Here is a 14,797-nt window from a genome sequence, read left to right as displayed (position 1 = left end):
ACCAGCATTGGATCCTGGGGCCAAAGATCTCTTCTAATAACTTTTGCTGCCTTCTTCCACCAAGAGATGCTATGAAAGAATGAAAAAGAATTTGATTCACTTTTGAAATTTAAATGAACCGATGATCAAAATGTCTCAATGGAAAGTTGCCCCCCTTAAAACCTATTTTTAAACATTGTTTTATAACCTAGGTAGGTCTCATGCATGTACTGTGGTGAACGATCAGCCAACCAGTTGGACACAAGTTTGTTAATGGATAAAGACAGTGTTGCTGATTTATCAAGAGTGTTGGAAAGGAGGGGGACGTCTAGTCTCCCAACCCCCCCACCACATACCAGTGACTTGCACTCACTGTGGTCAGAATCCCCTCCGGATAAGTCAGTCAGCTCCTACGAAGCAAGGGCTGCCCAGAACAATTACCTCTTGTTTCTCTCCATTTAATAATTGTTTTGAGTCTCAGTGGACATGAATTCATGTATAATAATGGAAAAGAAAATACTTAATCACTTATGTCCTCATTTGCAGTGTTTCACACCTGACTTGGCACAGCTTCTATGGAGAGGTGTGACCCCAGCAGTCATCTGGCTTCCTCCTGGCCTGTGACATCATTGGCTGCCAGACTAATGGGGCTTGGCCTCGACTTTGGGCAGATTCATGCTTACTCACGGAGAGCTCCCAGTGGCCTGGGGCTGTTTGGACACCCCATTAACTGCCCCACCCATTGCCCCAGTAACTCCTGATTTAAGAGAGGGGCTCTCTCCATAGTGCGCCTTTTAATTAAATATAGGAATGTTGTGTATTTTGGGCATTCACATAAGGATTGCATTTTTCTGAGTGATCGCAACACGAGAACTTTGATTTTGAAGACAGTCTTTGCGTTTGAAAGAGGGTCTAATATTCTAGGTTGTAGATTTTTCAGTAGTGCTCTGGAATGATATTTAGAATGCTACTAAGAAGTGTTGCTCCTGTATGATGTTGCAAAACAAGCCACTTACCAGCAGGTCTGTGAGCAGTGTGACCTTCTCGTTCCTCCTCTAGGTGGTCCGCAGGGACACCTTCAAAGCAAGGGCTGGAGGGCTGCCCCCGACGTGCTCCCTCTGCCTACTCTGTCTTCCACTGACAATCTCTGGTTCATCTTGCCTGGTTTCTTATCTTTCCAGAGCCTCTAAAACAGCCCCTGATTCTTTCAACGGGTAACTGATTCGCTAGTAGCCTTTATGGGTTACTCTGACTTTATGGAATTCTTTTTTAAATAACTGCTTTACTGAGATATAATTCACATTAAAATTCACTCTCTTGAAGTGCACAGTGTTTTGTTTTGTTTTTTAGCATATTCACAGAGTTGTGCACCCATCACCACTACCTGATTTTAGACATTTTTATTAGCCCTAAAAACACCCGGCACCCACGTGTGGTTACTCCCCAGTTCACTCCAACTTCCACTCTCCTAGTCCTAGTCAACCACTAATCTACTTTCTGCTGCCACTGCCGCTTCTTCTTCTTAAAGATTTATTTATTTATTTATTTTAGAGCGAGTGAGAGAGCAGGGGAGGAGCAGAGGGAGAGAATTTCAAGCAGACTCCCTGCTCAGTGCAGAGCCCGATATGGGGCTGCATCCCACCACCCCGAGATCATGACCTGAGCTGAAATCATGAGTCAGACATTCAACCCACTGAGCCAGCCAGGCATCCCCTCTACTTTCTGCTTCTATAGATGTGCTAATGCTAGGCATTTCATATGGACAAAATCGTACAATATATGGTCCTTTGTGATTGACTTATTTCACTTAGCATAATGTTTTCAAGCTTTGCCCACGCTGTAGCATGAATCAATACTTCCTTTTTTTATGGCTGAATGATATTCCATTGTATGACTAGACCAGATTTTATTCATGCACTCAGTAGCTGGTGTATATTTGGGTTTTTATTTTGGTTATGAATAATGCCGCTGTGGACATTTATGTTCAAGTTTTTGTGCACATATGTTTTCATTTGGGGGGGTCTATATCAAAGGGTGACATTGCTGGATCATGTGCCAGATTGCTTTCCAAAGCAGCTATACCATTTACATTCTAACCAGAAATGTCTGAGTGTTCCAATTTCTCTTTAATATTTATTTTCTGTCTTTTTAATTATAGCTCTTGTAGTGGATGTGAAATAGTATCTCATGATTTTTATTTGCATTTTCCAAATCATTAATGAGATTGAGCATCTTTTCCTATACTTACTGACCATTAGTATACCTTTTTTTGGAGAAATACCTATTCAAATCCTTGGCCCACTTTAAAAAAGTTTGGTTGTTTGCCTTTTTATTGAGAGATGGGAATTCTTTATATATTCTGGATTCAAATCCCTTACCTGATTTGCAAATGTTTACTCCCATTCTGTGGAGTAATTTCTTTTTTTTTTTTTGTCTTTTCATTTTCTTGGTGGTGTCCTTTGCAGCACAGAAGTTTTGATTATAATGAAGTCCAATTTACCTATTTTTTTCTTCTGTTACTTGTGCCTTTGATGTCCTATTTAAGAAACCACTGCTTAATCCCAAGGCCACAAAGATTTCCTCCTATGATTTCTTCTAAAAGTTTTACAGCATTTGACCTGATATTTAGGTCAATGAGCCATCTTGAGTTAACTTTTGTATATGGTATGAGGTAGGGGACCAACTTTATTCTGTTGCATGTAGATATCCAGCTCTCCCAGCACCATTATTTGAAAGGACTGTTCTTTCCCCCATTTAATTGTCTTAGTACCTGCATTCGTCAGCTTGGGCTGCCATAACAAAATACCCTAGAATGAGTGATATAAACAACAGAAATGTATATTTCACAGTTGTAGAGTCCAGGAAGTCCAAGATCAAGGTGCTGGTTGATTCGGTGTCTGATGAGAGTGCTCTTTCTGGCTTGCAGACAGACACCTTCCTGCTGTGTCCTCATATGATGGAGAGAGAGAAAGATCGATCTCTGTTTCCTCCTCCCCTTATAAGGCCACTAATGTCCTTGTGAGGAATCCATCCACATGAACCAATTTCCTCCCATCCCCAAATACCATCATATTCAGGGTTAGAGCTTCAACATATGAATTTGGGGGCATCACAAACATTTAGTCTATAACATTATTCCCCTGGCTCCCTCAAATTCATGTTTTTGTGTACAAAATGCATTCATTCCATCCATAGCTCCAAGAATCTTAACTCATTCTAGCATCAACTCTAAAGTATAATGCCCAAAGTTTCATCTAAGTATCATCTAAATCAGATATGGGTGAGATTTGAGGTATGACTCATCCTGAGGCGAAATTCCTCTCAGCTGTGTATCTGTGAAACAAGACAAGTTATATATAATGGTGGGACAGGCGTAGGATAGATATTCCCATTCCAAAAGGGAGAAACGGGAAACAAGAAAGGGTGATGGGTCTCAAGCAAGTCCAAAACCTGGCAAGGGGAATTCCATCAGACTTTAAGGCTTATAAACAATAGAAACGTCCTTCTCACGGTTCTAAAGGCTAGAAGTCCAAGGTCAAGGTGCCTGCAAATTCAGGGTCTGATGAGAAGGCCCGCTTTCTGGTTCACAGACAGCTGTTTTTTCACTGTGTCCTCCCACGGTGGAGGGGGCTAGGGAGCTCTGTGGGTTGTTGTTGTTGTTGTTGTTTTTTTATAAGAATACTAACCCATTTATAAATACTAAACCCATTTGTAAGAATACTAATTTCATAAGAATACTAATCTCCACACTCATGACATAAGCACCTCCCAAAGGCTGCACCTCCTGATACCATCATATTGGGCCTTAGGTTTCAACATATGAATTTGGGGGGAGGAGCATAACATTCAGCCCATAGCAACTGGATAACTCAAGTGCTTCTCTCTTTGACAAAAAGTTCTAATATATATATATTTTTCTTCATCATTCTAGAATTTTCTTTCACACTTGAATGTTTTTCTAATACTAAGAATTGCTATATATTTTGACTATAGGTCAGTTTATCCAAAAGCACCACACACTGTAGGTGAAAAAAACCACAGCTTATACAAATCGGATTTTAGGTGTTAACAAACATGTTCTAGATCAAAAGAGATACCTGAGAATCCATGAGTAATCACAGTGGCTCCCTACTCCTTTCCTTACACAATGCTTACAATTCCATTGATCTATGACATCCATAGCTCTTTCATAACTGTTAAACATTCTAATTATAGCATTATAAAAGATGAGACCTAGATTTTGTTTCTCTTATGTGTTCAACCCGATATATAATCATTTGTGTTTTTCTCAAAGAATTCTGAGAAAACTCATTTTCGTATGGATAAAGGATTCCTGCAGGTTTGCGTTCTAGTTTTACATAATTTTTAAATTTTTATAACACATCTAGGTATTATTTTGATCAAAGTCATAATTAGTATATGTAAGTTTTTATCTGGAATATCTTCTTGAAAAGCAAAAGTATTGGTTTCTGTTCTTGTCAGTAGTGCTGTGGAGTCTTAATTATAAAAGCTATGTGTGTTAATTGAAATATATTTGAAAATATAAGAAAATGAAATGAAACACAGAAGCATTCTATAAAGAGTGGGTACTTTTGACCTATCCCAAATTACATTGCTTTGGTTACTATCATCCATTCCAGCCAGGTTCCAGAACTTTGTCTTGATGCTTCTATGGGGTAAGGAGAACAGGGATGGGAGATGGGAAGTTGGAGAAGGGAGCTTGATTTCCTCAGAACTAGACTTTGGATGGAAATGACTGCCCCTTGAGTTTGCCACACCCTACTCTTGTTTTTATTTTGGTTCTTCAGACCCTGACCAGTGGACCACCCTGGTTTCTTCCTGCCTCGGTGGGACTCCCTAATTCTTTGCTCCGGAGTTCTGCTTATTTGAATATTCTATCTCAGGTTCAAAACATTTGATTTGATGTTCCCAATTCATTTGTATTACTGTATAAAGTGAAATAAAGTCACAAGTAAAGTTTTAGTTATAAAATTCCACTTACTCTAAGGTTGCTCAGATTGATTTTTTTAAACTTTTCAGACTTATGGAAAAATTATAATAATAATACAAGGAATTCCCTTATATTCTTCACCTAAGTTCTCCAAATATTATTTTACCTGATTGCTTTATTGTTCCCTCTCTGCCTCTACCACTTGAGAATAATTGCAGACATGTAGCCCTATTACCTCTAAATATTTCAACGTGTGTTTCCCCAAAATAAGGACACTTTCTTCCATATCATAGTAAAAGTATCATAATTAGGGAATAACCATTGGCATAATACTGTTATCTTCCCCCCCAATTTTATTTAAATTCTAGTTAGTTAACATATAATGTAATACTAGTTTCAGGAGTAGAATTTAGTGATTCATCACTTACATATAACACCCAGTGATTATCATAACAGGCACCCTCCTAAATACCCATCACCTGTTTAGCCCATTCCCCACTCATCTCCCTCCATCAACCCTCAGTTTCTCTATTGTTTAGACTCTTTTGTGGTTTGCTTCCCTCTCTTTCTCTCTCTCTTTTTCTTTGTTCGCTTCCCATATGTTCCTCTGTTTTCTTACTTAAATTTCACATGTGAGTGAAATCATACAGTTTTTGGCTTTCTCTGACTGATTTATTTCAGTAAACATAATACACCCTGGCTCCATCCACGGTGTGGCAAATGACAAGATTTCATTCTTTTTGATGGCTGAGTAATATTCCAGTGTGTGTGTGTGTGTGTGTGTGTGTGTGTGTGTGTGTGTGTACCATATCTTCTTTATCCACATAATACTGTTATATAATGCACAGATCTCATCCAAATTTTTCCAGTTGTCCCAATGTTTCAATAATGTCAGCAGGGAGTCTGCTTGCCCCACTTCCTCTTCCCTCCCCCAACTTGTGCTCTCTTTCTCTCAAATGAATAAATAAAATCTTTAACAAAGAAAGAAATACACACTGTCCAATTGTGTCTTCTTTTGTGATGGTATCAACCATTGATGATCATGGCCTACATGTACTAGTTCGCTTGTGTTTATAAAATGGTGCTCTAATCCTATAACTTCTTTATTCATTAGCTGGAATACATCTATAAAGCAAAAACTCTTTATCAACCGCCTGGTTATCTGAGATTTGCATAGAAAAGGCAAAAAAATGTTGGGTTCTTTCCCTTTGGATCCATTCTCAAAACAGTAAATTGGTTAGGAGATTGTATTCTTTAAGACAGTGGAAGAATGTAACTATAGACGGTGTTTGCTTATTTGCCAAGAATTACCCATACAAACTCTTTATGACAGTCTCATCTTTGGTTTTGCTGAAGAACATGCCAATGCAAATGGAAAATTCGGCATCTTTTGTCAGACAGTGAGCACCAAGAGTAATGTGGCCCTTTTCATCTTCAAAGCATTTCAGGGCTAATTATTTCTCTCATCTCCCCAACAGGTAGGTGTTATTAACCTAATTTTAAAGATAAGAAAAGTGAATCTTGAAGAAGATACGAGAGCAAACTGCCCCAAGCTAACAGGGCGTCATGAAAGATGAGAATATAATTTGTGTATGGCTTAATTTAGAATTTCATGCTGGGAAAAAGATACAGGGAGAGCCAGAGAAAAAGGGAGTAGAGACCACTGAGTCAGTTCTGACGCCATGAATTGTGTAGGGTGCAGGAATTTGAGGACTTGCTGTGCCGTGGGGATTATCAGGGAAGCATTTGATATTGTAATGCCTGACGGATGGCAGGTGCTGAGCAAATGTTTGTCAGATGACTAAAAATAAATATCTTGCCACATGTTGCCACTGTGAATATCCTTGTAGTGTGACGAGGACCAGAAACTCTTCACTAGATTCAGACCCTTCAACTATTGTACACCTGGCATTTGGAAGCGATGATGTTTTTCTCTAAGTTAGAATTGTTTTGCCTGCACTGATTAATTCTTGTGTAAAGGAAAGATAGTATTTGTGTGAAACTTTGAACATCGTTCCTGCTGATAGATCACATGTAATCGTGAGCCTAGATCCAACAAGAGATGATATAATTCTTGGGAATTGGTCTTCTCAACATCAGGGTTTGCACTCAGATTTTTCACTGTAGAGATGGTGAAGTTAAAATAATCCCAATATGTTGGAGCTGGAACACACAAAATTTGTGTTCTCCACCCAGGCTAATTGCCTCAACAGACTATAATTGCTTAGACCTTGGGCAAGCTTGCCTCATCAGCATAAACATTTCTGCCAGTGATACAGGAGCGAGGTGAAAAGCAAGGCAACAGAAGGAGTTTTTCAAATGGAAGAAACCCAGAAGCCTCCTTCTGACATTAGGTTTGTCTTATTAGTCACCTAACCATACCTCCTAAACTAAAACCCAGGTGGTGAGCTTAATGATAACCTGGGAGTTTATCTCCTCCTTGACAAGCACTGCTAATACATTCCAGGTACTATAGACTTTTAGTTCGGGAGTTAAATTCTACGGTAAGACTTCCCAGGTGAGAAATCTCAATTTAATTTGCACTTCTTGTTTCTTCTCTCTTTTTAATTCTCAATTCATCTGCCAATAAACCTATTTATTGACTTAATATTTTTTCTTTTTTTTTAAGGAACTGCATTCCTTCTTAGCTTTTCTCCTTCCCTAACCTAAAGCTAGCTTTGATGGTATGGCTGCTCAGCTGTTTAAAGGCATCCTTGTAATTTTTTGGACAGGTAAAGAGGAAGGAGGAGGGATCCTGCCCATCTAACACAGCCTTCTCCTACTCCAAATCTACTCAAAGCCTTGCTCCACTTTCCTTAGGCTCCTCCTTCTCTGGCTAATGATACCTTCCTGTGAAGTCATGACTGCTAACAGTATGCTAACATTAGTTTGCTCATTGAATCTGGGAATACTAGAAGCTTGAAGAAAGTAGGTTGAAAACTAATATGAAGGACACATTGTCTTACACAAAGAGAGTGAATACATCATCTTTTTAATACTATTTTTAGTATATGTGCTGCCGAAGCGAGCACACAACATCTTTTTAATACGAATAGGTGGTGGAACTGGCAATATAATTCAGCTTAGGAGTGTGCAAGAATCATGGCTCTACCACAGAGGGATGTGTGGGAGACGCCCATTATGGAGGGCAGCCATGACTCCCACCAATGAATGGCACTTCACACAAGGGGTGGAAGGGAGCTTGATTCTAACCAAATGAGTCAGGATGGTGGTTTGGCTTTGTGGTGAGTCTTTGGGCTTCCTCTTCAAAACTGCTTTTGAAAAGAACACTGATAATAAATGTCAAGGGATTCAACTTTGATTCATTTATTTTCTTCCATTCTTGAGCTATAATAAGGACTCCATACTTATTTGTTAACTTTTTTTTTTTTTAAGCAGTGGAGGTGGTGTGGTATTTGTACAAGCTCAGCCTTTGGAGTCTGAGTTCTGGGTGTGAGCTTAACTCCATCGCTCACTAGTAATTACTTAAATTTCTAATATCACTTTTCTCATTTGTAAAATTGGACTCATGATACGTAAATGACTTGAAAGAGATAATATACACAAAATTGTTTTGGGGAAAAGGCTGGGTGTACAGTAAGAACTTATAAGTTGCAAAGTATTGTAGGTGGTCATAAGGATAGTAATAATAAATATCTGTGATTTAATATGAAACTTAATATGAAATATTAAATATATACTCCCCTCTTCAAAGTCTTAATCCTTCTCTCTTACTACTAGTGAATTCCACTTTTATTTTTGTTTTTCATATTTTTCTTTTGCTGTTGCTCTTTGCTATTTATAAAAAACCCAGACCTAAATGTAGAAAGGGAAAACCTCATCTAAACTGGGTGTGTATGTTCGTGGATATATGTGTGTGTGAGTGTGGATGTCTGTGCATGCGTGTGGTACAGCCAGTGATTCTTAGTTCCTCTCAAGCTTTATAGACTTCAATTTTCTTCCATTAAAAAAATCTACACTTTTTTCCTCTATATCCACTATCTAGGTAACATTAATCTTTCTGAGGTTTGTAAGCTCATGGCAAGTTTTAGAGAGTAAAAATCATGGTGGTTAACATTTATTGGACCTTTACTGGTGGCAGGCACTCTTCGAAGCGCTTGATATGTGTCCTCTCATTCGTCCTCATTATATGAAGAGTTGCCAATGTCACCCCACATTACAGATGAGGAGACTGGGGCAAAGTGAGTTTAGTAATTGTCCAAGGCCACGGAGTCAGTAAATGGCAGAGCTGGGAATCAGCCGGTCTCGCCACTAACCATTGGATGGCCTGTGTCAGTGAGTCCCCTGACAGAAGCCTGTGATTTTGAAGGGATGATTTGTGAACAACCAGTCCCGAACCACTTAAAGGAATTCAGATTCCAGGGCCTGGACCTATTGCATCACAGTGCCTGGAGATCTGGGTCTGGGAACCCGAAATTTGACTGTACTTCCTTTCCTGTCCCCCTTCCCTCAGCCCCCACCACCCCCACCCACCACCCCATCCCCCCACCAAGACTCTGATGCATGATGGTGTCAAAGAACCAGTGGCATAGGTATTTTGATCTAATTAGATAGAAAAAGAAAACTTTTATTTATTTACTATAATTTTTAATTCTTTATGTTTGAAAATACTAAAACAGCAACTCGCTTTCTTGGCATTGGACACCAGTTGCTTTCATGATAGTCATTGTCTGCACCTGCCACTGCTACAGATAACTTATTGCTTTCCTATACTACAGATTTCTGCTCACGTGTTGGTTTTACAAATTTAAGATACGCTTATTTAATGTTAGTGTGCAAAGCACTGTGTGAATTCTAGGAAGGAGGAGTAGGAATGTAGAGATAAATAAAATGTGGTCCTGCTCTATGTAGCTTGGGGTCTAGGGAGGAATAAAACCCAAATACACATGATATATAGGTGTGGATGACGGGGTATACGTACAGAATGGGGCTCAGGGAGGAAAGGCCAAGTCTCAAGTTTCACGTTGGGAGGATTTGGAGATCCAGCAAGCAAATCCCAGAGTCCTCCAGGTGTGGGGCAAATGAGGACCTTGGATAGAAAGTTTCCATCTCAGGAGGTAGAGCCCAGAACTAGGGTTCTCATGTGAAGAGCCTGGCATGGTGCCTTATATGCATAATGTAGGTTGATTCATACATTTCTCCTCCTCCCCTCAAATTCCTTGGAAGCCTCCTTGAAAATGTCCTCCTTTTCCAAGTGAAGCCAGTTGACTTCATGTTTCTGAGACATATAAATTCTTACACTCAGGGTGCCTGCGTGGCTCAGTTGGTTAAGCGACTGCCTTCGGCTCAGGTCATGATCCTGGAGTCCCGGGATCGAGTCCCACATTGGGGCTCCCTGCTCAGCAGGGAGTCTGCTTCTCCCTCTGACCCTCTTCCCTCTCGTGCTATCTCTCATTCTCTCTCTCAGATAAATAAATAAAATCTTAAAAAAATAAATTCTTACATTGACTCTCTCATTTTGTTGATTCTGTCATCACAGAACCAATGCTCATTAGAGGAAGGGGTACTTCATATATTTTACATAATATATTCTGTAGTCCACATGAAATGGGTACATTAAAATTCAGCATAAGCCAAACTCTTGTGCTTCATACAAGAGTAAAGTGTACTTGTTAAGGGCACCACCTGGATTTCAACTGGAATCTGGTTCCACCATTTACTAATGTTGTGACCTGGGGGAAGTTATTCAACAGCCCTACCCCTCTATTTTTTTTCTTTTTCATTCATAAAATGGAATAAAAGTAGAACTTACCTAAAATAGGTTATTACAAGGCATGTAGTAAAAAAATCTTACAACACTTTTAAAAATGGGCACACAAGACAGTGTGGGCTTCAGTTTCACCATTCGGAAACAAGGGATTTGGACTTGGTGATGGCCAAGTTTCTCTTAGAGCTGTGTGTCGGCTTCTCCTTGACATGCTTTAGTTGCATCATGTAGCAAGGCAGAGAGCAAGGCCCTCAACTGAGTCAGCATGGCAGCTAAGCCTGCGGGGGAGGAGCTGGGAAGAGGGAGAAAGAGGGTTAGGCCTGTTCCCACTTGTGCTCCCCTTCTGGGGTGGGGATCCTCCTGGAGGTAGGTGCTCCTGGGCCCCAGGGCGTTAGGCTCCTGTCCTCCTTGGCTTTGCTCATCTAGGGAGGGTTTGGGTCTGGTTGCCAAGCTCAGGTGTGACACCAGTTTCGGCTGGGCTGCTGAGCAGTCCTGGACCTCATCAAAGGAAAACTCTGGAATTTCTGCTTCTTAAAAAACACCATTTTGCTTTTGAGTTGCGTAGCCTTTATTGCACGGCCTGGGTAATCATTGACTACAACTAGAGATTTATTATGCAAACGCCCAGTTGTGACAGATAGTTTTTTTGAAAGTAACTTGTCAAGAAACATAACTTTCAATAGTAAGAAATAGATGATAATTCTAGAAAATTTGTCAGATACAGGGACGTATAAAAAGAAACTAAAAATCACTTTCAATTTCATCAGCTGGAAATGATTACTGTTAAATTATTTGATGCACTGTCTTTAAGTCTTCTGAGTATACACACACACGTCATTTGTCAACCTTAAGTGCATTACAGCAAGAACCAGAGTCTCTAAATCTGTATATATATATATATTTCTTAGCCTACTGTTATGCAGCTTAATCTTGTAGGCACTACTCTTCAAAAACATATATTTAGTTATTTTCCTTGTGATGGATATTCAGCTGGTTTCTAGCTTTTCTGTTATAAATAATGTTACTCTGGATATTTCTGTACATTAATCATTGACTTTATCTATAATTATTTCCTTAAGAAAGATTTCTAAAAGATGTATTATTGGGTCAAAGGAGATGAATAATAAAAAGGTCACATATTGCAAAGTTGATATTATTATTTCCCAGAAGAGTTGACTAATTTACATTAGTCAATTAATGTAAATCAATTCTTATTTCTACTGGACATTTTGGAAAGATTGTGTTTTCATTCTTATATTTGTTCCTTTTGTCTTATAAGAATTACATATAAAAGGAAAATTTTAAAATAGCTTATATATACAAATATTTGAAAAGCTGAATGTACCTAATGAATTAAAACCCAGTCTTTAACGAACTAATATATTGAATTTTCATTTCATTTTTATGTCACATTCAAGGCATTCCATACTATTCATTTTCTAGAGTCATTGAGCTCTTTTTTAGTTAGATAAAGGCAAGTTTCACTCTCTGACCTTTACATCTACAGGGAACATTAGAACCATGGGTCCAACCCCTCTCTCCTTTTTATGTTGCAGGAGTCTGAGGCCCAGAGAAGCTCAGTTTCTTGCTGATGATTAATACTTACTGGACCACGGAGTGTGACTCAGAATTGACTCCAAGATGAATTAAATCCTCTTTCCCACCCTGTCACCTTCTTTTCCTCTACATCCATCAACCAAATATAAGTGATTTGATATTGAATTTTCTGCCTGGATATAACCTGACACTCGGTATGAAGAATTGTATCACTCATGCTATCTGCTTGTGGTCTAATTCTGGAATCTTTTTTTACCCTTTATTTGTTTTTTCAGTGTTAGTCCCCCCCCCCCCCCCGTAAGTTTGCATCTTAGTAGAAATCTCATGTGAGTCATTTTCCATTACAGGTTACCATTTAATATAAAATTTCTTCTAGACAGAATTTTAGGCTTCTCAAACACTAGATGTTGATAAGTCACAAAGCATGAAAGTGTGTTAAGCTGTTGGATTCTTGAAATGGACATAGTTTAGGCCAAGGATTATAAATCTGGGGTTTTGAAGACTTTTTTTTTCTGTCTCTATCAGAAACTCTAAGGTAAAGTTGTCTTAACTTTTCTATTTCGGTTTCTCTACATGTGAAAAGGAGGTGACTGTTCTCAGGGACTGGGTGTGGGCTTTATTGTGTCATTTCTGTGAATAGTTGGAAATGTGCACGGTTCTCATTATTCCTCCGTTGTATGGGAGAACTGTTATATGCATTGGTGGGAATCATACCTATCAGTGGTAAAAAAAAAAAAAAACACTTGATGATTTGTAGGTATCTGGGGAGAGTACTCAGGAATTCTTGGCTGAAATTTATCTTCTTGGACGAGAAGACAGAGAGAGAGAGAGAGAGAGAGAGAGAGAATTCTAAGCAGGCTATAACAAAGTTCCTTTGAATGGTTCCTGGGAGTGGCTGGGTGTAGTAAGCCATCCCTCAGCCAAAATGCTGAGTAATCAAGTTAATAACGTTTGCAGTGTTTCAGACTACAGGTAAGAAAAAGCACCAACAAAACAGTCTCCTAGGTTATTAAATATTTGGGCTGATGATTGCTTTTGTTGAACTGGAGAAAATTATGTCTGATAAAATTGATGACTGAATGGATAATTCATTCTTTAAGTTATATTTCTTCTCTCCAAAAAAAAAAAAAAATCTACTCCTTAATGCATAGTCAACCACATGGTTTTTGTGGCAAATGAAAGAGAAGAAAATTAGAGGTCATTTGGGGAATCGTAGAGCAAATGGTACTTCCTACAAACAGCTGGATCCCTCTCCATTAAGTATTTTTTTAAAGATTTTATTTATTTATTTATTTGAGAGAGAGAGAGAGATAGAAACAGCATGAGAGGGGAGAGGGTCAGAGGGAGAAGCAGGCTCCCTGCTGAGCCGGGAGCCCGATGCGGGACTCCATCCCAGGACCCCGGGACCATGACCTGAGCCGAAGGCAGTCGCTTAACCAACTGAGCCACCCAGGCGCCCTCCATTAAGTATTTTTAAAGCAATACTTATTTCCAACAGTCAGAATTATGTTCGGGTTTCCTTGGGCATTGCCACATTCCTGTCACCAGAAGCATTTCTGCCCAGGTTTGACAAGCACTGAGCAGGAGTGTTGCAGAGGGAATTCAAACATCAAAAGGGAGAAAGGACAAAGCTCTCTGATTTAAGCACAAGTCTCTTAAAAATCTTTGGGTCACAGTGGCAAGTGTGCAGCAGCTGTTCAATAAATTATTGCGGTGAATTAGGTGTGAATCCTCTGAACCAGCCTTTGGGCCATTATGAGGCTTCCCTGAGCCTGTGCCTGCCTGAGGAAACGGCAAAGCGGTCAAATAGAAACGGCCATCAGCAGGGAGCACACACCATGTGCCAGATGAATCCCATGTATCGTGTCTTCATGCGTATGTGTATTTCATTTTACAGATGAGGACACTGAGGCTGGAGCGGTTTAACGCTTTGTTTGGGATAACTCAAGCAAGGAGAGGTACTGTGAGTTTCCCAATGTATGACTCTGCCCCTAAACCCACATGTCCCCACTAGAACTGGAGAGAGTAATTTTCTAGAGGCATCCTGCCCACATCACCATCTGATGACCTTTTTACCTCCACTTGCCCCACTGATGCCTAAGAGTCTACTTTCAGAGTTCAACTCATTTAGTTTATGACTTTGATCCTGGTTAATAATAACCAGGCATCTGGGGAAGGGAAGCTATCAGTCAATCTTAGTTTGGCAGAACGAGGTGCTCTCATTCATTTAGACAACAAGCATTTATTGACTGCATACTGTCTATCAAGTCCACACCAAGGGTTGGCGTTACAAAAATGAATGAGGCTTGGTCTTTATCGTTAAGATTCGTAGCTGGATAGAAAAGACTGCAATAAACAGCTGATTGTGAAAGTGTGTGATAAACAAACAATAGAGGACCTTAGGTGAGCACAGCAGAGAACCAGTTGGCTTAGTTGCAGGTACTTTCCTGAGAAGAGATTTGCTAGGAAGGGTGTAGGTTTTACTAAATGAAGGAGCTGAAGGGAGGCAGGAAATTCGGACTATGCAAAGAGCAGGCTCCACAAAGAGCAGAGCTGCGTAATCTTAGTCACTGGGAACTTCA

The sequence above is a fragment of the Callorhinus ursinus genome, unplaced genomic scaffold (assembly GCF_003265705.2).
Source record: "Callorhinus ursinus isolate GAN/ISIS: 27379988/994484 unplaced genomic scaffold, GSC_fseal_2.0 scaffold11, whole genome shotgun sequence".
Lineage (NCBI taxonomy): Eukaryota > Metazoa > Chordata > Mammalia > Carnivora > Otariidae > Callorhinus > Callorhinus ursinus.
Note: the sequence above shows the minus strand (reverse complement) of the source record.